Source organism: Pezoporus occidentalis, unplaced genomic scaffold (assembly GCF_034315485.1).
Source record: "Pezoporus occidentalis ecotype Australia unplaced genomic scaffold, CSIRO_AGI_Poc_V1 ctg164, whole genome shotgun sequence".
Lineage (NCBI taxonomy): Eukaryota > Metazoa > Chordata > Aves > Psittaciformes > Psittacidae > Pezoporus > Pezoporus occidentalis.
This window is the reverse complement of record NW_026913466.1, coordinates 2,215,955-2,241,805: the sequence shown is the minus strand read 5'-3', so window position 1 is coordinate 2,241,805 and position 25,851 is coordinate 2,215,955. Positions and strand designations below refer to the sequence as shown.

The 25,851-nt window shown below is 37.3% G+C and overlaps 1 protein-coding gene across 3 annotated transcripts in view; it reads right to left on the bottom strand.

The window, feature by feature from the left end:
• FNBP1L (formin binding protein 1 like) overlaps positions 1 to 25,851 on the bottom strand; it is a 59,847-nt gene that overhangs the window by 30,503 nt on the left and 3,493 nt on the right. The gene's annotated exons all lie outside the window — the stretch shown is intronic.

Here is a 25,851-nt window from a genome sequence, read left to right as displayed (position 1 = left end):
CAGCCTAGGAAGCATTTTTAGCCTAGCACATATTTGTAGTTTATGCTAAAAAGTCTGAGGCATCGAGAAAAAAAAAAAAAAAAAAAATCAAGTATTTTCAGCTTGCCACTGCCTTTACAGTACTTCTTCTTAACAGTTACTTAGTAATCCAAAATGACAAGCAACTGCAACAGTCTGTCCTGTCTGTGCTATAATCCAAATACAGCTTCTTAGTAAATGTAAAAATCAAAATAAGGAAAAGGAAACAAAAAAGCTAAAGAAAGCATTTAAAGTTTAATTTAGACAAAAAACATGAGGCATCTTTACCAGAAACTGTCTTGCAGATTCAGTAACTTCACTGAACCTCATGAACTACACTGACCTTCAGTGTATCAATTTAAGTTCAATTCCAAAATGCAGTAGAATGATCTGAAGTCAAATTAAGAAGTATGTCATAAAATGCTGCAAGGCTTAAGACTCAAGGACAATGTATCCAAATAAAAGAGATACCAACACAGCTATATACAACCAACAAGACTAAAAAAAGAACATAACGAGATTAAGGCTGCTTTTAAGTCTTGCCTTGTGACTTACTATCCGACACCATGGGCTAACAACAATGGCCACTACTGCCTTTAATACTTCAATTCAATAGCATACAAGTACTGCCCACCAAAAGTGCCCATCCTGTTAACACTACTAATCATGTGCTCCTGCCTCTGCCATCACTCTCTCCAAACTCACAACTGCTTTCCCTGACTCATTTAATCAGAAACAGCCAAGAGACAAGGAGAGGAACTAAAGACAAGATCTGAATGTATTTCAGAAACCCAGGCCTCTATCTCATACTGTTCTGACGTGCCCACTTTGCATCAACTGCACATTTCCACCCTAAGTATCTTTGATAAAAGTGACATCCCTATTGTTTTTAGAAGTTGCATATACATTATTTGCATATGTTCAACATGTTGTTCAACATCTTCGTCGCTGACATGGACAGTGGGGTTGAGTGCGCCCTCAGCAAGTTTGCCAATGACACCAAGCTGTGTGGTTCGGTTGATAACATGGAGGGAAGAAATGCCATCCAGAGGGACCTCGACATGCTTGTGAGGTGGGCTGATGCCAACCCCATGAAGTTTAACCATGACAAGTACAAGGTCCTACACCTGGGTCGGAGCAATCCCAGGCACAGCTACAGGCTGGGCAGAGAAGAGATTCAGAGCAGCCCTGCGGAGAAGGACTTGGGGGTGTTGGTCGATGAGAAAATGAACATGAGCCAGCTTCAGTGTGTGCTCGCAGCCCAGAAAGCCAACCGTATCCTGGGCTGCATCAAGAGGAGCATGACCAGCAGGTCAAAGGAGGTGATCCTGCCCCTCTACTCTGCTCTTGTGAGACCTCACCTGGAGTATTGCGTGCAGTTCTGGTGTCCTCAACATAAAAAGGACATGGAACTGTTGGAACAAGCCCAGAGGAGGGCATGAGGATGGCAGAGGGGTTGGAACTAGATGATCTTAAGGTCTTTTCCAACCTTAACTATTTTATTCTATATGGAAAGAGGGAGACTGTTGTGCTGTGGTGTCAAACTGCTGTTGCATATTGATATATATTGATATACTGATATATTGATATACTGTTGCTGTTGCATTAGAATACATCCTCAATCTCCAGAAGTCTTTTTTATATTCCACTCACTTCTGTCATTACTCTGGCAACATTAACCTGGCATCCAAAGGAAGTTTCCAAAAGGTGCTTTTGGCACGAAGTCAACATCTAATACCATTAGGAAGAACTGACTTCCTCCAATGCTCAGCAGAACAAAGCCTTTGCTGTCCTACTTAGGCTCTTTAGTCCACAAAGCTTTCATTTGCTGCTAAGGTTTCATTAGCATTAGGGAACACCACATTACTTATGTTTCCAAACATGTAACCAGAGAGGATGGTTTTCCAAATATTTTCTTCCAACAAAAAAGGACTCTAGTGGTCAAAATTAATTCTCTGCTACTAATGTGAAACTTGAATGGGACAAAGTGAGTACATTTGCCATGCTGGTCTCCCCTCATGCTTTCCTAGAAGTATTTAATCATTGACTGAGTGCCAAAACCTCTTCCTTTCCTCAATTCCTCCTCTTCATCTGATTCTGGAAACAGTATGCTCTGTGGAAAGTCAGCTTGGTAGGATTATCCCATCGCTCCTCTAGGGAAAGAAGGAATTTGTTCCCTCCCTGTATGCAGGACATACACAGAACAATCTGAATGGAGTAAATGCAGTGTGATAAAAAAAGTAAAACCCATTAGCTATCCTCCCCACTCTGCAGACCTTTACATTAGGCCAGCTCCTCCACCATCACCGACATCTGTGAAACTACTCATGATCTCATAGATAAACAATGAAAATCCTAATTGAGTGCGCCATTAGTCCACATTTACTAGAATTAAAACGAGGAGTAGTACGTTCTGTTTTAAAGAGTGAAACAGCTTCACAACATCAGTTTGTCCAGTGACTTTCTCCATCAGTAAACATACTCACTACCTTAGAACAAAGCACTCAGTATGAATAAAAAGTAATTCAAGAAGTATCAAAACATTTTTTGAAAACTGTCTTATGGATGCCTAAAAAAATAAAAACCTACAGATCTGTATTCCAAACAAAATCGCTCTAATAAACCCTTGCATAAACATTGACTCCTTGGATTAAATCTGACATACTGATGATGTCTCTTCAATTCTCCAAGTCATGTATGTACTGTAAAACAGAGCTCTCAATTAACAGAAAATATAAGCCAACACATCAGCTTCACTACTTTTCAAGCTCTCTACAACCAACAAACCAGTGCATCAAAGTCTGCAGTCACAAAAATCACCTTAGCTGCCCCATAATGACACTGAGATAAGTGAGCAAAGGATAAAAGCAACACCAATAAATAAGCAGAAAGGAATGGCCTTTTCAAAAAGGCTTCTAGAGGCGAGTCACCAATATACTTGTGGTCCTTTGAACTTCTCCCCAGAAGCATCCATGTTTGAGCTCTGGGCCTTGATTAAACAGAAAGTTTCCCTTTCATCCAGGAAAACAAGCAGAAAATCTTCCACACTGCTACAAATAAAATCAAATTAATGCACTGAGATACAAGCCAAGCAGTATCTTGAATGGAAAAAGCGGCACAAAAAGATCAGGCAATGCTGTACAGAACAGAAAATGAACCAAATAACTGCAATAACATTTAAGCTTGGAATTTCAAAATAAATTTATCAGTATTAATTTGGCTGGCTCCTTTATAAGGAAAGTAAAAACTGCATTAACCAAAGGTCAGCTAAAGGCAATTAAAAAAAGAACACATCCTACAGTATCTGGCAATGTACTACCTTGATAGTAAACCATGTTCTCAATATTCCAAGGCAAATATATATCACTGTTTGTCTAATAGCTCCCCACACCAGCTGAGCAGGCCATTTTTTGTAAAAAGCTTTATTAAAACTGCAGCTGACTATTTTTAAACTGATTAATGCCAACTAATGGATGGTGGCCTTAAGTAGAAACTGCCCACTCAAAAGCTGGAATGAAGTCCAAAGTCTCTGCATCATGAACAAACAAATCTGACACTTGATGGAATGTTTGTAGTAGGTCAGTATAGACTATTCCAGAATAAATACTACCTCCCTAAATTCTGCTTCCAGATTATTTACTGGAACCACAGATCAATGTTACAAATACTTCAGGTACGTAGTCTTAAGCTTATCAGGTTTTTGCAAACAGCAGGAAGCTATACAATAACAGCAACTGAACATCAAAGCAAGGAGCCAAGTTGAATCAAATCTGCAACAAAGGCAACACAGTCTTTCCTAGGTTAAACTCAAGATTTGCTCTCTCCCTCTTATGGACACTCTTTTTTCACCCAAACAAACTTCAAGAACCAATAAGAACATAGAGGGATGCTACAGCATAAATACCCCATCTTTAGTCTATCTAAAGCTATCAGCAGCTACTTAAGAAATCTGTATATATAGGAGTTTCAAATAAAAGGCATTAAACCAGACTGAGATTTTTAAAGGGTTAGATGTTCCCAGATTTTACACCTTTGGAAAGCCTTTCTGCATTAAAAGCTAAGATTGTGGTATCACCTCCTTCTAAAAAAGAAATCTGCTTTAGTAAATAGTTCCTTTACAATAAACACCGGTTTACCAAACCAACATCAGACTGCTAATTAGCCTCTATTTCAGTGACCCCTGTTTTGATGATCTCCAGACAACGCAGTGGAAAGCCTTCAGAATCATATTAAACACAGAACTACATCAACTTACAAGTCTAAAGCAACCCATCTTGCTTAATATAATTAATTACATCTGCTGTATCTTTAAGATACATCATTAATTAAAATATTTTATCTGAAATCACAACACTTAACATTACGATCCATCTTTTTTTTCCTCTTTTGCATCAACAGTACATCACTGTTCCCACACATTTACCTGACCACAATTTTAGTCTGCAGTTACCCAAGCGAACTCATTTGCAGTTCTGAAGCACTGGCACAAGATTAGGGTATTTTCCAAATTCTTTGTTCTCCAGGCTGCATAGCCTCTCCAGCGTAAACTCCAATTCAGTGAGCGGGAGATAAAAAGCACAATTCCATATTTTGCTCTCTAAATCCTGAACACTTAGGTAGTCCAGGATAAGGAAATACATACCAGGCCCTAATGAGAGTCCACAAAGAATGTGTTCACAGCACAGGAAAGCAGGAATCAGGTGTCGTTAAAGGAAAAAACCCAGAACACATGGCATCAAAAAAGCCCCAATGCATTTGTGGATAGAAATGTTGTATTTTATTATCTTTTATGGAAAAGCAACAAATTACTAAACCAGAAACTCCAAGTCTACAGTAATCTGAGAAAAATGCAGCTGATAATACAACTCAACACTGATCATAGTTCTTATTTTCTCAATTAAAGCTCATGAGGGTCTCTCAAATGAATCGGAACTACGGATAAATTTAAATGATAGGGTGAATTCCACATAATGTCTTACCTTCCTATACCAGCAGTGCTGCAGAAAACAAAGACCCAGTGCTATTCATAAGGTTAAATATTTTAACTTACAAATAATTTTGAAGTGACTACTTCACATATTTTTATCAAACTCTTCTATCAGAAATACCTGAATTCTTGCCTTTTTTTTGTTTGAGGTTTTTTGTTATTGTTAAATAGGCCTGAATTCAGGTCAAATTATTCAACATTTCCATAGAATCACAGAATGGTTTGGGATGGAAGGGATCTTAAATCTCAACCAGTTCCAATCACCTGTCATGGGCAGGGACACCTTCAGCTGGATCAGGTAGCTCAAAGCCCGGTTCAATCTGGATGACTCCAAGTATTCATTTATGGAAGAAAAAAAAAAAGAATACACACCCCCCCCCCCAAAAAAAAAAAAAACAGAACAAAACAACAAAACAAGTAAAAAATATCCCCAAAACAACCCACCCCCTCAAAAAAAAATATTAAAAACCCCACAAAAAAAACAAACCAACAATCAAAACCTGACAGTGTTTCTACAGAAACTTGAGATGCTACATTAAAAATCAAGGCAATCATAATCAGACAAGTATGTTAGTGAGAAGTTACCATTATAGAATACTTTTCCCTTTAAGAAAATTAGGTTATAAAATTGTATTTTAATTAGAATATATGCTAAGCTGATCTACTTCTGACAGTACATTTCAGTTTCTTTGACCTCTGAAACCTCTTCAGTGCCTAATTAGTTTTGATCTGTACCTTTGTCTCTATCTGTTTGCATTCCAGCTTCCTTTTCTATCCTAGGATAATAGCTCTTCTATTTTACTGTCTGAACTTATTAACACTTCTCTCTCTCCCAGCCTGTCTTTATAATTATCAATTTGGTCTTCTGGTCTTTTTGTTTTACTTGCAGTTGCAATGTGCTTCTTCCTAACAGGCAGTCAAGAACTGCTTCCAGATAAGCAGTAGTTTAATTTTTTTAAACATCCTGTTAGTTTTACATTTACAACAAAGAGCTTATTCTATATCAAGAACGAAACAGAAAGTGTCTTCATTTTCTGCTTTCTACAAGTTCTGGAATGTAGCTTCCAGACTAATCTGCAAATTATACCTCACTCCCTTTAAAAACTATCTATGCATTAAAGTTAAGAGCAGGGGAAAAATGTGGCTGTGAGCAAACTTAATAGGCTAAGCACTTTATGGACCACAAGATTAACAGACATGAGAGAGCTCAGAGCAGCAGCATCAAAAGCCATCGCTGCACTGGAAATAAAGCAGAGGCACTCAGATTAAGATAAAAAATTTACAGGTTCATATACATAAACTGAACAGCACTTTGCATCTTAATTTCTTATTAAAAGCTCAGTATAGATTTTTACAAGCAAGATAGTATGAAGAAAATGTTCTACTCTTTTGGAGACATTAATTTCTAAATAGAACTTCTGAAAACTATCTTTGGGCTGACCTTCAGGACATGGAGCCATTTTGGTAGCAAAAACTAAGACATTGGTGTTAACAATAAACTGTATGTTGCAGTTTGACAATATTTAAGTGAGAAACTGTTAGAAACACAGACCTGAAGTGCTTAATGTGCAAAAGGAAAATAAAGTTACATAAAAAATTACTTTCAGCCAGATGAAAGACTATTTTGCTCTAAGGAATGAATAAATTCATATCATGAATGCAATATGAAAAATCTATTTGCCTGTTAAACACTTATATACATTCTTAATAAGCAATACCACTGTCAACTTAGATTTTTAAAAGTCAGTTTCCATGATTAAAGAAACATTTGCCTGATAAAGTCGGCAAAAAACTCAGCAGTACTAAACCACTGGAGATCTAGTCATGCTGTAAAACAAGGTATACAGTAATGCAGGTTTCTAAAATGAAGCTAAAAATGGAAAGCCACAATTGAGGAAGAGAAATACAAAGTCTGTGCTTTTCCCTTTAAAGATCTCCTCGGACCAGCAGCAAAGGAACTGCTTTGGAAACTTTTGATGGAAAGTCAGGTCTAGCAGTAGGGGATGTCTTGTTTGGCAGCTAACAACGTCATAGGTGTGACAGACACATTCATTTTCCAGGAAAGGACAGGAATCTGCCACTGACAGAACAGGAATGGAAACATTTGTGACTGCTTTTGGCATGAGCAGCCAGAACCAGAATAGAATCAAGTTCCACATCTGGAGATTAGCACATCAACTGAAAGACATCAAAGATTGGCATCAGCAATTACAGCAATGCTTTCCAGCTCACTCATGCCACTGAATATATCAGTTGGCCTAAGGACTAGGTTTTAACAGCATTAGTTTTTTACCAGCAGAGCAAGTTGACCAAAACCATTCACAGCTGAGACAATGAACACCAGCGGAAAGACAACAAAGGAAAGCAATGTGCTGTCAGAGGGCACCTCAACAACTCCTGTTTGGCCAGTTTATGAATCACCCTCAGAATTCTTCAGTTAATAGATGGGTATGTTCATATGAACTCAGTGTATTTACCTCACTGTATCAGAATGCAAACTTCAGTAAAGAGAAATTCAATTTTGCACAACTTTACCTATGGGTCTGCTTTCTGTTTTTCTCAGGGGGCTCCTGCTCTGTCTTCCCATGGCAGGCTCAGCCCTGCCTCACCCCACAGGGAAGGCTGTTTTCTAAATGCATCATCTCCTCCTCAGGAAGTTCTACCAGCACAGTGCATAGCAGCCAGAAGACAATTACAGGCATCCTTCCTCTCTGCTGCCTTTCACAGGCTTTTCATTTTGTGCTTATCAATGATCAGGGCTGTTCACTGTGGGTTAAGTATGAGCTCTAGCATCTCTACTTACAAGTTAGCATGAAGGCAAGATACTCTGCCCCAAGCAAATGGAAGAGTCTTCTGTACCACAGCTACTTGAGAAAAACAAATGTACGTACACATATAAAGCAGGTATCATTAACCATACACCCCTGTTTGTAAAACACAAGCATACATAAAACATAAACAAGGAAATCCTACTTTGAAAACTGGATCAGAATCCACTCAACTTTCAAAGAGCCCCTTAGTCTCATTAAACATTTAATAGAGAGGAAAATATGAAAAAAAACAAAGTAACCAGATTTTTCCACATATGCTTTTTATAGGGATATTTAAAATATTTGAGTCTTCCCTGCACTTGAACCAAAGCTTAATTCTGAAACAGTAATTCTTCACTTAATTCTACTTTAATTCCCACTTTAATGCACATCAAGCTGTTTTCAAACAGCTCTGTCCAAGACAACAGCAGACCACAAATCAATGTTTTCAAGTATTTAAAATAGCTGCCACTTTAACACAGAGACTACTGCCACTTTAACACAGCGCTACACTTGCCTTCTTTATACAAAGGACATAATTGTGTCCATTCTCCTAAACACCAAGAAATCTTATTTTCACCATAGCCAAGCTAGAAATCAGACACTTCCTGAGACTTCTGGGAGTGACTGTGTGCTTGTCCTGGGTTCAGCAGTAGCAGTCATGTTTCTCCTTCTTGGTAGCTGGTGCAGTGCTGTGTTTTGATTTTCGGCCTGGGAACAGAGCTGATAGCGATGTTTTGGTTTGGCCAAGGACTTTGTGAGCCTCATGCTCTGCCAGGGAGGAGGGGAAGCCAGGAGGAAGCAGAGACAGGACACCTGACCCAAACTGACCAAAGAGGTATTCCATACCACAGCACGTCATGCCCGGGATGTAACTGGGAGTTAGCCGGAAGGGCTGGGAGACTGCAGGGTTGGAGGAGGTATCGGTCGGAGCTTGGTCGGGCTTGGGGGGTGAGTTATCGGTCAGCTGGTGCTGAGGTGTTGTATTCTCTTCCCTTGTTATTTCCTTTATCATTATTATCATTGGTGGTAGCAGTAGTGATTTGTGTTATACCTTAGTTACTAAACTGTTCTTATCTCAACCCGTGGGAGTTGCATTCTTTTCGATTCTCCTCTCTGTCCCTCTGGGAGCAGGGGGAGGGAAAGAAAGGGGGGGGAAGAGAGCGAACGAGTTACCTGACTGGGTTTAAACCACGACAGTGCTGTTAATAAACAGACAGAAATATAAGTAGATTTTAACCTTATGTCACCTGCAAGAGGAGCTAGGAAGAACTGAAGTGTAACCATAAATGACATTCAGTCTGATAAGCATCACAGTGAAAAAGTATCAGTGCTTGTACATTGCATAGAGATGCTGTTACTCATTGTAAGAAATACCTGGGAAAATTCCCACCTTCAGAGGAACACTTTACACACAGAGTATAAATCAGTGGGGCTACATGTCAGTGAAGCAGCAGAACACTGAATTCACTGTATGACCAATAGCCTTGTGAGGCTTTCACGTGAAGCAGTCCTGTGTAAAACCAGAGCATTAACTGCATGACTAACATCAGTATGCAGAAAATCTGCAACAACAAAGTATCTGGCAAGGGTCCGATTTCTGAAAAATTGTGTAAAGAATCATTTTGTTCCTCAGAAAAGATCATTACATGGTTTGACACTCAATGTACAACACGAATATTTTACTGTATAACTAAACAATCCACCAGTGAAACTACTGAAAACTTTAAAGACTTGTTAATGCCTCTCTATAGATACTTCCAAAGTACTATTAAAAATGTATTCACAGGAGACTGAATGAGCAAACTGCTCTGCCACTTGCCAGTTCTTGCATATGTAACAATCTATTTTCCAATTCTAAAGGATCTGTTTTCTAAAAACAGAGATCTTACCTACTGCCAACTTCTTCAGAGAGGGGTTAAGTTTCTGTTCTGGCCAGTCTGGCATTGAATTTAACAAGCACAGTATGCACTGCTTTTTTTTCCTCTCCAAACACTAAGAGAATGAACGTGGAACAGCCTGCTCAAGGAAAGAAGGGAATGGTATTGACGTTACAAAGCAGAATGGTTCCCTGAGAAGAGGAGATTATTACTCTGAAGGTAACACAACAAGGGCAAGGTACAGAGGAGATGATAGGGGAGAGCTAAAGGCTTTGCCAACGGAATATTATTACAGAACACCTAGATGCCCTACATCACAAATTCAGAAGAAAAGTTCCACCAGCTTTGCTGCTCATTCTGGTGCAATAAGCCTGCATTCACTGCTTTGCAGGACACAGCCATTTCTTACCAAGTTACATCTCCATCCCTTACATGTAAATGCACATCTCTGTACAAACTGTCTGTGCAAGTACATCCAGCTGCACTACCATGAAAACCAGCTTACAATGCACTCACAATTTAGTGAGTTTTACAGACTTGAGATGTGACATTAGTTTGCATATAACCACACTATATACTACAGTTCAGAACTGTAACAATCACAGCTCTGAAGTCACCAAAAAGACAATGGTAGCAAACAGTACAAATTTAAAATAAGGAAGTACCCTCTGCCAGCTGGGGGAGGTGAAAAATAAGGGAGTATCAACTTCCTTGTCATCCAAATATCACTTCCTTGTACTTGTCTGCTCAGCTACAGACTGTTCTGAGGATACAGTTTTTAACTGACTTAAGAACAGTGAAGTGTTTAACAAGAGGTGTACAAATCTCATGCAGACAAGTCACTTTGGTGTGTTTCGTATTTAAAGATGCATATTTAATTCTTCTCCCAGGGGAATAAGTACAAAGAAAAAACCTGTCTGGTATGGGCTGAACCGTACTGTTTGTAAATCTAACAATTAGGAAAAACATCACATAAAAATATCCATACAGAACCTAAAAATATTAAGCTGAAATAAAATACATTTCAGAGCACTATTTCTAAACTGTAACAGGAGTAAACTACAAACTCATAAAATAAAACCTATAGCTCATGAATAAAACACAGCCTGGCATTAGAAATAAAACAAACATAGCCTGGTGTTAACTTTTAGCTCACTTCTCACAACAGGTGTAACTGCAATATGCAGTAAACCTACAAGAACTTGGCTAGTGAAGCAACATGTACTGGATCCTCTGGTAATCAAACTTCTACCTTTAGACAGCAATGCAGATATCCAGACAGAATCTCCTTATTCTGCATAGCTCTGAAACTGTTTCAACTCCTCTCTCTATTCCTCATGTAGAAATGTACCATGAATACAACTGGAATATGAGAAGGAATTTCCAGGTGCTACTACCAGCCCCCATCAGATAGATTTGCTCTTCTAAATCACTCAGAGCAAGGTACCTGTACACAAGTATTCTGATCAGCTCTTCAATTTTACTGAACTAAAGCACTGGCCTTTTTTGTTTAGGAAAGCCTGCAAATATGAATAGAATTCATACCATAGCTCTGAGCACACTCACTTCCCTTCAAATGGGAGCAGACACTGCTCAATACTTCAGAGGATCAGAGGTCACTGGGGTAAACAGTCACAGAACTGGAAGGCTCATCCGTTAACTGATTCAACATATGTTGTTTGTTTTTGTCCCCTCAATAGACTATGGGATTTTCCTGTAAAAAGTCCTACTTTAAGGTGAACTTCCCTTTCACTATCAATTGTGAATATTTTAGTGTTCAAGAGAAAGAACATTCAATCCACGTCTTTTTCCTGTCACAAATATCCTGTGAAGAAACAGTAAATACTTTTCAAAGTTGTTTATAAAACCAGATCCATATACTTAGCAGGAAATTAGCACGGCAGTAAATTAGGGATTTCTTTGAAATGTTATTTCAGATAAAGGTAACACCAGGGGGGTAGGAGGTGGGGTGGACAATGGGACCAAGAAAACCCCAGACCCACAAACAAAAAAACCCACAACAAACAAACCCCCCAAAATAACCCCCTGTTTGCAACCATATCTACTGCAATCATTGTTTTTAAAGCAAAACTCATAGTAACTAACATCACTGAATAAAAAAATTTAAACTGAAACCAGATGTTATTACTGGCATCTTCAAAACAGTGGAATTTTTCAAGGTTTTGAGATTCAGCTAACATTAAAATGTAACATAATTGTGTAATCAGTTTATCTCAGTTTTTAAGGTATGAGCCCAGAAATATACAGTAAACTCCTCATATTTCACAATAGAATTCAGAATCATAACCTGTATTGTAAGAACAGCATTAGCATTCCTCATAAAACTTTTTTTCTTCTAGTAAAAATGTACTTTCTTTGCAAGATCAAATAATACAAACACATACTGTTCCCCTTCCAGGTTAACAAGGCTCCCAAATACCTTAAATTACAAGGGAGACAATGAGAATAATGTAATCTAATCATAAGCATTTGCACTCCCATTAGAAAAGTTACATTTTTAAAATGGTCAAACCCCTCTATTAGAGCATATTTGGACACTGAAGTCCCATATACAAAAGCTGAGTACAAACCTCAGTGCACTGAAAAATACATGCACCACACTTTTAAATTGTCCTAGCTACGTTTCACATTCTTTCCAAAACATATACAAAGGCCAAACTCAAACCAGCTCAATTTCATACTGTTTCTGTAACCCAGCATAGCAATTACATCAGTATTAAAAAGACAATGGGCTCCATAAATATATTCCACACCAGTGTATATTCCACACCAATACTGAAAGCAAACAAATCTGTAGCATAATCAGTGCAAATGTTTCTGAAGACAGACAGTACTCACATTAAGGACAGATGTAATCATGGAATGTCAGAGTCACCTCTGGCAAGGCTGACACCAGGCTGCATCTGTTTCTTTTTGAAGAGATTTATTTCTTTTTGAGAGCCAAACAGCCAATGCAGAAATTAAAAGGTACTTCAGCAACAGCCTACCTTCCACAACTATTTCCTTCCTAACTAAACTAACAAAAATACAAGGGTATTCACACTGAAATACCAGAAATAATAAAGACCAAGACAAAAAAAAACCAACACACTCAACATTATACTAGAGATTTAGTTAAAAGTTAAATTGCAGATCAACATAGCAACTTGCTACAAATCACAGTACCTCTCTTCCAAAATCCAGTTCTAACCAAAGAACCCTTTAACACTCCTCACTATACATTGACCTGTAAGTAGAAGAAAGTGGCACGGTATTTTTCACACATAAATACATGGAACCTCTCCTGTATTTTACGTCATTGACATATCACATTCTTATGTCCTATATGAGAAACCCAACTATTTGCAATTTCCTTCTTCAACGTTAAGTGCTACTCAGGTCTTTACTAAGTACTCATTTCACTAAGTCCTCAGGGAATTAAACTAGTAAATTATTAAACAATAAGTGATAAAGCTCAGTAAATAATCAAAGTTCTAGGAATTGCCATAAAAATGCTTAATAAATTCTGATAAACAGCCTCAAATATTGAATAAAACATTAAATAATCACAAAACCACAAAACCATTTCTCTTACACTGAATACAACTGTTCTGTCTTTTCTTATAGTTGACTAAAAATCTGAAACAATCTCATTGTATAAGACAGTTCCAACTTTGTTTTTTAACATTATGAACTTGATAACAAACAACACTGAAATTCAATGTTTCATATCTGGGGAGCCTTAACACTTTTAATCTAGCAAAACCATTTTCAAGTTAGTCATTAACAAATCCCAATTTGAAATAGAAAACACATCAGGATTTTGTAGTAGACAAAAATAATCCAAGTGCCTTTTCTCTAAGTACCTCTTTTTGATTTCACATCAATATGTAAAACCATGCCTAGCTTCTAGAAAGAAAATAAAACCAAAATAAAATTTAATTCAGCATTTTCTTATCTGTGCCAGTACCTGAATGCAAAGCATCTTTAGCACACAATGGGAAATTAAAGACACTCCCCAACCACCCATTTTTTCTGAAGCAACAGGACAAGGGGTAATGGGTTTAAACTGAAACGGGGGAAGTTCAGGTTAGATATAAGGAAGAAGTTCTTCCCTGTGAAAGTGGTGAGGCCCTGGAACAGGCTGCACAAAGAAGTGGCAAATTCCCCATCCCAGGCAGTATTCAAGGCCAGGCTGGACAGAGCCTTGGGCAACATGCTCTAGTGTGTGGCATCTCTGCCCATGGTAGCGGGGTTGGAACTGGATAATCTTAAGGTTCCTTTCCGACCTAAACCAGTCCGTGAGTCTATGATTTGGGAAGGAAGCAAGAAATTCTCAAGAAAAGAATTCAAAGACAACTACAGATCATCCCTGCAATGGATGGAGGAGAACACTGTCATAAGTAGCTTTTATTTGTAATTTCTGCCCCCATAACTCAGATAAATACTAAATATTTCAAAATGTTCAAAAGCTCACTATAAAAATGTATTTTGACTTTAGCCCAAGTCATTTAAATTAATGTGACCCTGATACATAGCATTTCCTGAAATGCAAAGACTATACTGTAAGAAATTTTATTCTCAGGTCTGAAAGTTATGTGGGACCTGCTTTTTACTGCATTTGTTAAAAACTCAGTTTTCAAATTATTTTCTATATATATTTTTATATTTATATCTATCTATATGTGTATATATATATATATGCAGGAACCAACTCATGCAAGATGCACCCAGCATTAATATTTGCACATTTTTTACTAGACCATTAGGCTGGAAATATTCATTTGATATCAACCTGCTACAACCAAAAATACACTCCAGATTGCTTGTATGTAACAAGAAGAAAGAAACTTAAGTTTTACAATCTAAAATATTTATGCCTCTCAAGAATACATAGTAGCACAAACCCATAATAAATACTTTCATCTCTAGCACTCCACCAACCAGATCATTCACCCAATCCAATGTATCATCCAGTTCATAGAGGCAAACAAGAGAGCAATTTTACAATAATTTAACACTCTAAACTGCTACGGCTCTCAGCATCCATCTTTATGGTTGTCACAATCATTAGTTTCACTTACTTGCAGCTTAAAATCATGCTGTGATACAATGTACTAATATCTTAATAACTGTACCTTTAACTAAGCCTTCATGAAGTGTTCTGATTGATACAGAACTTTGCTGCTCATGAGTATTGCAAACATCTCACATCAGGGATTCCAAACTCATCTACAATGTTAATTAAACTGTTTTCCACCATGCTGCAAAACATATTTCCCCATTTCAACAACTGGAGAGATCAGACAATACACCACATCTGCATAGGCATCTCTGATTTCTCAATCCATCTTAGAAACAACTCTATCAATCTTTACAACTTTCAATTGCAATGTGTAAACTAATAATAGCACTTTCTTTGCAATGAAGCAGATGTAATAGGTAAAGAACTCAAATGGAAACAAGCAGACTCACAGTAACTACAGCAGAACACTGAACAGCAATATTTGATGATGTTGTGATGGGCTGCAACATCAATAAACACACAACTGGCACACAAACACCGAGGTGAAATCAGGCAAACAAAATAATGGAGAAAATACTGACTAAAGGTATTTTTCTCCAGATGTGACGTAGGATTCCCAATATTAATGCAGCATAACACCATTCCAAATGTAATTCAGATCAACTGCACCCAGCTGAAACAGTAAACTGTTTTCCACCAGATGAATGTAACTGGATGAGCTGCACTACCTTCTATATGAGCTAATATTAGAAATGGAAATGTCTTTTTATATACCATCCTTAGGGTTTATAGCCAGAAGGTAAACTCATGAATTGTGCATTTAAGCACTATATAAAACATACTGTCATTGTTTCCACCCAAAAAATCTAAATCAATGACAGCTACTGAAAAGTGTTCTTCATATGGTCAACGCTCACTATGAAGGCCTGCTGAAATATTACCATGAAAACCTTTGGTAGCACCTTTTTCAGATGCTGGAGATGTTTTATACCATATAGTAGAGATGATAAACCACAGCTCATACAAAGTCAAGAAGAAAACTGCACACATCAGAAAGCACGCTGTACACCCCCAAAAGACCTTCTTACAAATAACTTTAGATAACTAGTTAACTTCACTGTTAATTTGCCATGCTCTTTATTCTTCTGCTTTCCTCATAAAATTGAAGTTCATATTAAGCAGGAGATAGAAACAAATTATGTTGAAGCAACTGAATGAATTGTAACTATAAAGAGATAAAAGATTATGAATAAAAATAACACAATAAGATAGTCTAAACAAACTAAAAATGGAGCAAGTAAGTTGTTAGGCATTTCTAGCAAATGAAGATAAAAAAATTGTTTTCAGGAAAAAGAAAAGCAGAATCTCACCGCAAAAGATGATAGGGTGCTGTTTCCTAATGTAAACTTACTATTGCATTAGCTTTTTGAGTGGCAGAGAACACTGAAAGATAAAGGATGCAACTTCAAGCAAAGCCTCAAACCCTCCACTTATGACAGAAATATACATTTTTATTTACATTTTTCAAGAGTCCTCATCAGCTTTCTACCAAATACAGTAACACCTCAAAAAAATACATTTCTTGCAATGAAGTGCACACTGTACTACTTCCACATCACTGACATCAACTGGAAATACATGAAAAATCTGTGAAGTGCTCTTGAAGAAATGCTTTAAAACTCACAACCTTAATGAACAACCAGCCCCTTACACCATATGAAACATAGTTTTGCATTGATTGCTTTAGAACAGATGAAGCCTGCAAGTGTTCGGTCTTTCCTTTGTATTTCATCATTGTGACCCACACAGAGATAAAAATTTACAGAACTCTGAAAATAATGCATCACTCACTCCTCAGTGTTCACCAAACAAAATATATAACCAGAACCAAAGAGAAGAATGTATTCCACAACAGACATATGGTGAAGTTAATGACCAAAATGTCACTTATACATGCAATGAAATCATTAACAACTTTAAGGGTACGTTGTATTGATTAAGAGGAATTAACAACCTAAGGGTAGGAAAAAACATCATTTTGAAGAGTATTGGTGTCTTCCTAACAGTAACTGGTACCAGCCCTAGAAGTATCACAGGCAACATTCAAACTGTCAGTTTAACAGGGATATAGCAGCATGATCCTCTTCCTACATATGAACAGAAGTCAGCAAAAAAAATAAGCCTCTTTTCCAATGACCTAACAAAGAATTAAAGTCATGAAAGCCACAAGCTTCAGTTTTGACTTTAAGACACCTGATGATGCATTTACAGCAAGTTTGAAATGCTAAGTACAAAGCACTACAGTCTATCAATATCATGAGAAACACCTACATGTAAGGTCTGTGTTGGAAATTCACTATTCACAGTTTCCCAGCATCCAGAACAGATAAATTAAAAGCAGGTTTCCCACCAAAGGTCTACATAAAGACAAAGCAACAGCTCTTCTTTCAGAACTACACCTCAAGGTTGAAATCTGCATTTGAAGCACTGATATTCCACTGTAACTCATTATTGAAAAAAGTATGAATGCTGGTCACTCAGTACTATCACCTTCAGCTGATTGCAGTTTCTTAAAAACTGCAAGGCATTTTACACAAACGATGTCAAGCCCACAATTACAGCCTTGCAATATAAACCAGAGAGAACAGGGAGAAATGTAAAAATCACTAAGCATATAAATACCACTGGCATCTCATCTTTAAGACTTGGCTTTAAACCTCTAGAGAAAATTACTTCAGTTCGACTATTGAAATTTCAGTGACATCCCCCTCAGAACCAAAGCAACTCAAAGTCACTGAGTGCTAAGTCATCCAAGCACAAGAGCCACCAGTACACTTAAGCCTGTCACTAGTTTTGTCTGCATCTACTGAAGTTTTAACACACAGAGACAGTTCCTGGGTTTGTAAGAGTCCAATTCCAACCCACTGATGGGATGTTTCTTCCAGTAAAAACTTACTAGTTACACACTACTCCTAGATTACTATTTCCCTCTCAGGAATGCAGAAGCTGAAACTCAGGGAACCATACTGCTATCTCTCAAATTGTAGGCTAGCGCCCATGGAACAGCAACAGTGGTCCTGGAAAGAGATATCATTACACTCCCTAGCACCAGTGCCAAAGTAAAGGTGTTTGTCAAAAAGCCATTTTTAGAAAGAATTTGGTCTTGTTATTAGAGAAAGATCAATCTGGAAAAAAACACCCAAAAATTTAATATTAACCAAGCCTCAAACTCAGGGAGATAGGCCGAAAAAAAATTAAGTTCCACTAATGCAATACTTCACAGCAGGAATGAGAACAGGACTAGAAACACAAAAGGCCTCACAGCTTTTACAAAACAAAGGAGCAATCAAGCTAAACCAAAACAAATAACCCACAGCCCCTATTTCCTTAGTCTCAACCTAAAGGCTTAATCAGACCACCACACCTCTTGCTACAGGAGTAAATATTTGAGTATCATGCAGAGTCAGGACACCTGACAGAACTGCCTGGCTTGCCTCACATGGTGACATTTCTATTGAAATTTCCTGGAACTGTACAGTCTACATTCCCCTCCCATTACTTATGAAGTACAAAAATCCCAGGCATTTGGACTTTCTTGATAAATTACTATTTACTTCTAAGAAACTAATTTTTCCTCTTTTAAACATGCTCTCTTCTAGACATGAGATACCAGATACTCCATTCTGTTTTTTCTCCATTTTATTACATGCTGAAAAACCTTGTAACACAAGTTCATCCTTTTCTTACCCATGTCCAAACAGATTTGTAACACCTTGTTGACCATACCGTAATGATCCCAAATGTCATCATCTACTATTTAGCAAATTTCCCAGAAAATAAACACCAATTAAGATAAAAATTTTAACTAATGAGATTAATTCTGAATCACTTGAGAGTGAAATTTCCACCATCCATAGATCCAAGTACTAATCTAAATCCCTTGTTCTATTAAATCCTAGTTTACAGCAAAGCTCAAACTTGAAAGATCCCATTAAATAATTACAGAAAATAATATTTTCTTTCAAAAAACACATTGGTAATTTTTCTGATTTAAATAATGCAGGGCAGCAACTACAATCCACAAGTAGAACCAGGAACCTCAGATGCCAAGTAGGAACTCCGGATATACTGCACATTTTACCACAGAAACACACTGGAGAGGCTAGGCAGGGTGAAAAGTAACAAGACTGTCCTGTAAGATTACCCTGAAGAATGCATTAGTACTGCAATATCAGAGTACCTGTACACTTGATCAGCTTTGCAACTGCCCCCTCTCTTAAAAAAACCTACTCTGAAAAGTAGCTGGCATGCAATACTTACTCCCAAGCACATAAATTAGTTTAGTTGATCCTGTTAGACCTTTGCTCATAAAATGAACAAATATTGGTACATTTAAATATGTAAGTACCTGCACTATTAGGGTCTAAATAAAAGTAGAAGGGGGATGAGGGAATCTATACTTGACACTTCAGAACAAATTTGTTGATGGACCTTCATACAGTTTTCCATTTAATAATCACAAATTTGAACCCGTTTTCAGAGAAAAGGTATGATAAAACATGTTTCATTAAAATGCAGATAAATGTGCATCACCTCTTGCCAGCTATCGCACTTTATTGCTTTGTACCTTTATTAACTAGGATCTTAGCCTTTACCTTTTCCTTCACAGGAGCTGTGACTTGTTTCCCATATCTCAAATCCATGTTCTGTACTAAGACTTGTTAACAGTTCCTACATAATTTTTTTGAAAAGCAAGCTCTTCCTAACCATTCCAGTAGCTGCAATATTTATCCATTCCCATCTCATTTCTCAGTTACAGCAACATCCTTTTTTCTGGTATTGAGAGATTATTTCATCTGCATACATCTCTTGGATGTTATCTCTGCCTGTGTCTTTGCATCCTTCTCTCTTGCATCAAACATTAGCTTCTTATTCTCATTTTCAAGGGCACTGCTGGCTGATTACAGCTCTATTACCTCATTATACCAAAGGATTACTGCTTGCTCTGAGACTCCAACATTCCCTCATACAATTATTTTAATTCTCTTAGGATGCTTATGTACTGATCTTCTGCAAACACAATAAAGGTCTACCCCATTGCTACCCCTGGATTGCAAGGTTACCAAAAGAAACAGATAAGATGCTGCAATTGAGGTCCGTGCCTGTCATATTGAACAATACTGGGGTTTGCACAACTCTTGTCATTTGACAAGATCAGTAAATGACCCATCTCCTGCTGGAACTGAAAATTATCTGAACTGGGGATGGTCTCTATACTCTGTGATCGTGTAGAAAGCAGCACAACACAAGCCCACTGTGTAACTAATGGTTCTAGGCACTAAAACACAGACATAAAATACATTCCAACTATCGATTACAGACATCAAATACCCTAAATACTCCTCTAATTGTGACTGAATTTATATAAATAGGGGGGGAAACAGCAGGACAATTAGAAGTCAGATAGCAAAACCAGGAACAACTTATCCACTGGGGGGGGAGGGGAAAAAAAAAAAAAAAGAGAGAAGTGTTGAGCCTTAGAAACATTACAATTTCCCCTACCAGAATATTCCTCTGCTGCAGAGAAAGCCAACTGTGTCATAGCGCAGATACATAGCACATATCAATTGTGCTCGTACTCACAGCCACAAGAAAACCCTATGTTACCTACAGCAAATGCCTATTTGAAAACATTATTAGAAAAGTAACATATTATTTACCTTCTTTGAAAGAAATCAAGCATTTGGGGGGAAAACAGTGTACAAGCAGCACACCCACATTCAAAGAAACTCCCCTCTCTCTGCACATCAGAATTTACGAAGTGAGGCTTTCACATCCACTCACACTGGGCAGCCAGCATCTCCATCAGGAGATCCGGCAATCAAATGCTGTCCTTCCAAAGGATTTACTAAACGGATAAAGATCCAGAAGGCACACCCATGTTCATCACTTTCACTCACATCTGGTTCCCCAAGCATGCCAGAAGTAAGGCTGCCGCTCAACTCTCCAGTGCAACTGGTGTCATATTTGAGACTTTTTTCAGTGCTTAAGTAACACTCCCAACTCGGATCAAGTGGGTGCCATTTCATTACACAATGCTGAAAATACAGTTTACTTAATATGGAACTACAAAAAAGCATGTTGTAGTATCGCTTGTGTACCAGCCGATGAGAAGTGATTTGCACAGTACATGCCTCCTGAACAAATACTTGCTAAGCATAAGCATTACGAATAGCTACCATGATAAAACAGTGAACATTCTTGTGAGTACACAGCAGATTTTACCCATTCAAGTGAAGTTTTCTCAATGGTTATTTCAAGCAGACAGTCTGATCAAAGAGAATCAGGACAAGTTACTAGAATTTGTTGCTTTTTGTGTTTTGCTTCTAACATTATATTACTTTCTACTTACACATTAAAGAATGTTGAAGTATGCTAAAAATGCGGGTATTTTTACAATATTGATTTGATTTTAAAAAAAGCCACAAACCTTAATCCAATTTTATAAGCCAACTAAGAGACAAGAAGTAAGCTTACTTGCACAAGACCACACAAGAGGTCAACAGTAAAGGCCAAGAAAATTTGAGGTCTTGCAATGTTAGCTTTTTAGCTTACTCTAAGACTGCACTTCTCCTTTGAAAGATGTAATAAGTAACAAAAGCTATGTACAAACACACAAACCACGATGTCAGAAAGCACTTCGAGCAGCTTAATGCCCTCTTTATTCTAAATGACAAAGCAGAAGCAGAGTCCTGACTAAAGGAAAACAAAACAAAAATATCAAGAAAAAGGTGTTAATGAATCTCACATATAGCTATTTCAAATTCCAGTATGATCAAACTTAACAGAAAAGTAAGAACACCTGAAATCAAACCCTTTCTTGTTCTTGTCACCTATCAGGAAATACAATACTGCTGCCAGTCTCCTCTTTGAATAGAACTTGTAATTGAGAAAAAAAACAGCAACTCAGACTAACAAACTTACTGCAGATAATTCCATAAACAAAGTCAGTGTAGAGGGTCCACATTCTAATGAAAACCAGAAGGTTTTCATTAGTATAATACTTTTTCCCCCCCTTCTCCTCCCATCCAGCTGAAGCACTGACATGCATCTGAAGACAAACCTCCCAACTCTGCCAAGAGAGCAGAAGGGACTGGGGTACGTAAACTCACTAGGGGCAAAATGAAACAAGCTGATTGGAATTTCAGCTTCCACTGAACAATTTGTTCACCAACACAAGGAAAAAGTTAAACATATGAAGACTTTGGGGAATTTTTTCTACCAAAAAGAATTCAAGTTGCTGAAGAAGTATGCACACGTGTGAGATGAACAACAAAAATTACATTTCAAACGTGTTAAAGAACTTCCTTTCCTTTGCAAAAAAACAAAGCCCCAAACCCCTGCAATTAGTCAATTACTGGTTTTAACCAAGCATGCTAAGAAACTGCTTTGCAAATGTAAGGACTTAGGTATTTAAATACTGTATTAACAATAGAGGGTCTCATCTAGATCAATCCAGTATAAGAACTAATCTAACTATACAAACGAACTTTTGGACAGTTTCAGACATATTTGAGCAGGTCTGTAGTATTAGTGGCAACTCTGCACAAACATTAACACAAACCTTTTGTCTTCCAGCATCTACTTGCAGACTGTTGAAAGCACAAATCATACTCACTTGGATACCCTTTGCCAAGAACAGAAACCTGAACACATTGGCAACAGACTTTTCTCTAATCATGCTTTTCTCCGTTGCAACTTCTGATGGATTTGCCAATTCAAAAGGTCATTATTTTGACAGATACACTCTTTAAAGAGATCTCTGCTTGGCTGAGCTAAGAGATCTCACAATCTCAAACAGCCTCCTGATATTCTCACCTAAGAAATCAAACTGCTATCTGTACCATTTAGAATCTGGATGTAGGCAACTCTCAGATTTTGGATTAAAAGTAAGGATAGTACATATATTTTTAAAACAACATACATATTTTTCCAGTGTTCAGCATTTCCAGATTAGTAAACTCCCACATATGTACAAATTCTCTTGAAGAGCATATACATTTCCAAGTACATATATGTGTGGGGCCATAAATAAAAACAAATACCATTTTCATTGATGTCAGGTGATAAACAGTTTTCAAAACTGAATAAATGCTTTCTAAACAGATACTCAAGGGCACAAACACATGTGCATTCTTAAATGATGTTTAACAGCAAACCCACACTGATAAAAGTCTCAAGACAATGACTCACCCCTTCCTGGAAATATCAGTAAAAAGGTCAAATGTCTATGAACTAGACAATTGCTGGAAAAATACAGACAAACATGATTTCTAACTAAAAACTCAATACAGTTGTTTTCATTCTGGAGCCTGAAGTAACTACACATCCAATAAGCAAGAACTTGATCCTTACATAACTTTCTATTTGGAAATCTCAGAGGTCTTCAGAAGGATGAGATAAGCAGCACAATGCTCCTTGTGAAAGACTGTAACCTCACAGAGGTTAAGCATTTTACCCAGTATCTACCCATGACAGAGGAAACGTGTGGCTACCCCATGCATCTGGAAAGGCTGTGATTTCATCCTGCAGCCACAAGACACATTCCTTGCACACGTTTGCAGACCACACAAAAATGAATAAAAAGAGAATCCATACAGAGTAGTGCTTACAATCTTCGGGTTAAGCTGAAGGACAAATCTGGGGAAAAAAAACATCAAGGTTTCATCTCACAAACATCTACATATTAAACAGAATACCACCTTTAACACAATATACGTTAGCATACTGGAAGTTTATGAAGATTAAGATTCAAAAGCAGATAAGTTCCACACAGAATACGGTTTGATATTTCAAGTGACTTTCAATTTTTTTTAACTGTTATAAACCAAAACAAATTTATTAGCATTAATAATGTTAAAGGCAGTATTCTGCTTAAGATGTAGAAACCTTGGTTTCAAACTGCTTTGAAAAAAACACCTTTATTTAGCTGAAAAAGAAAACCAAATTTTCTACTCTGGTGAGCAAAAACATAAGAAATTATTAAAAGAGAAATGTGCTACATAATACTTAAGTACTTTTTGAAGTCAACTTTTTCATATTTACATTCTGTGGATGTTTTCCATATACTTAAACTTGGCAACTTTAAAGATTAGACATCACCACCATACAATTTACCTTCTTCCACAAAAAGAAGGTATCTGATTTTAAACCACGAAAAGAAACAAACGATGTCTGAAACAGGCATTGAAAGCACAAGAAAATTCTTAACAGCTTTTGAAAAACTACTGATGCAACTAGAAATTATTTCATATTTTTGAAAATGAAACTTGGGTTTAGGCACGGAATGAAATTTGTTTAAGCAAAGATTAGAAAGAGCACATCACCACATACACTTTGATCTTCCTTTGGTCCAAAGTAACTCATTTCTAAAATAGTATTCTACAGTGCCCGTGGTTTCTTAATTATAAAAGATGGCGTGCTTTGGCCCCAAGGATCTCACAACAATAGTATCATTAAATCTTCCATAGCCTTTTTTTTTTAATCATAAAATCTTAGCACAAAAGCCCTCAGCAAAATTTCTGCTTTAAATATTTATCAAGAGGTGAGAAACAGATGGCTAGACTGGTTCTACAGACTGAAACTCTTCTGACACAGTATTCAAACTCTCTTTCTGCCAACCACTATTAAGGGGTTGACACAGGTTCGAAAGACACAACATGCATCAAAACTTGAAGAACACCCTATGTGATTTTTTTTTAAAGAGACAGCACAAACTCTTTCATCAGTTTCCAAGGAAGCTACTTCAGAGTGCCAATCACATGGACTTTTACTTGTCTCCACTCATTAAGCCAAGAACTTCATTATCGACCATCCTCCAGTATCCAGACCTCAGTGAGCCTTTAACATCAAAGCAAAAGCACTACATATTTGATTTAACTGCACAAACCCCCAAGACAACAATAACCACACATTCTGTTAAATATTCTATGCTAATGTTATTTGTACACTCCACACCCCCCACAGAGAGAAATCCAGATGTACAGAAATGTACACGCTGAACAGATGTTCACACTGAGTAATTCCTTAGCATATCATAATCCATCATTTTTCTTTCTAGATATTTACAGTTACAAAAAAAAAAAATTTAGTTCCATTTATTCTTGCCTCAGATATTGCTGCATAGTTTGACATAAGTCAGATGTGGCACCTTATAAAGCAAATAAGCAAGTCTGTCCAGGACTCCAATGTGTAAACTCTTACTGCTCATGAGGTGAACACAAGCATGCTGGACTTGAAAAAAAAAAGTATTAAAAAAGGCAAAACTCTGAAAAGTGTATCTAAATAAACAATTTTCCTATTACCAATGAAGTGCAGCCACGCAACTTTGTGATTATGTGCCCCCTTTCACCAGATTTTCTTTACAAATATTGCCTAGGAAAAAGCTAAATATTACAGGTAAGATTTAGCACTCAACATCAAATTCTCAGAAAATACAATTTCAACTGCGTTACAGAAGACAGTTCTCAGTACTCTGTTCTAACCACTATGAGAATATCACCATGCAAGGCAGTTCACTGAAGTATCTTAGGTTTTGGGTGGATGGACCATAAGGAAAATGCTGCAGAGCAAGCACAAAGATAAATGCACTGATGAGCATAAAACTGATTGTGGAATAATACTTCCAAAATTGATCAACATTTTTTGTTGTGATAAAAAAGCATAAAAGGGGAACACATTTCACACAGCACAGAAAACACTGCAGAAGGAAACATTTCTAATGTGACAGAATGTCTTAAATGAATCAACAGTTATTTTACTATTACTAATTCACATTGTTTCATACACTGTTATCAAAGGAAACACAACAGGGAGCACGCTGTTTAGCCAAGACATACTGGAAAGCACAAAGTGCTTCTATCTCCTTCGGCCTACGCAAGACATACATGTTTTGGCCAATGCACACCCACTTCAGAGAATAACGGTGTACTTATAGAAATAGTTGCTTGAAAAAAAAAAAAACCACAACAAAACATATCTTCCACAGAAATAACAGCTCCAGAATTTGAAGAAGTAGCAAGTATTGGCCCATCAAAGAAAATCTTTCCCTTGTCATGTCCCTGATCACAG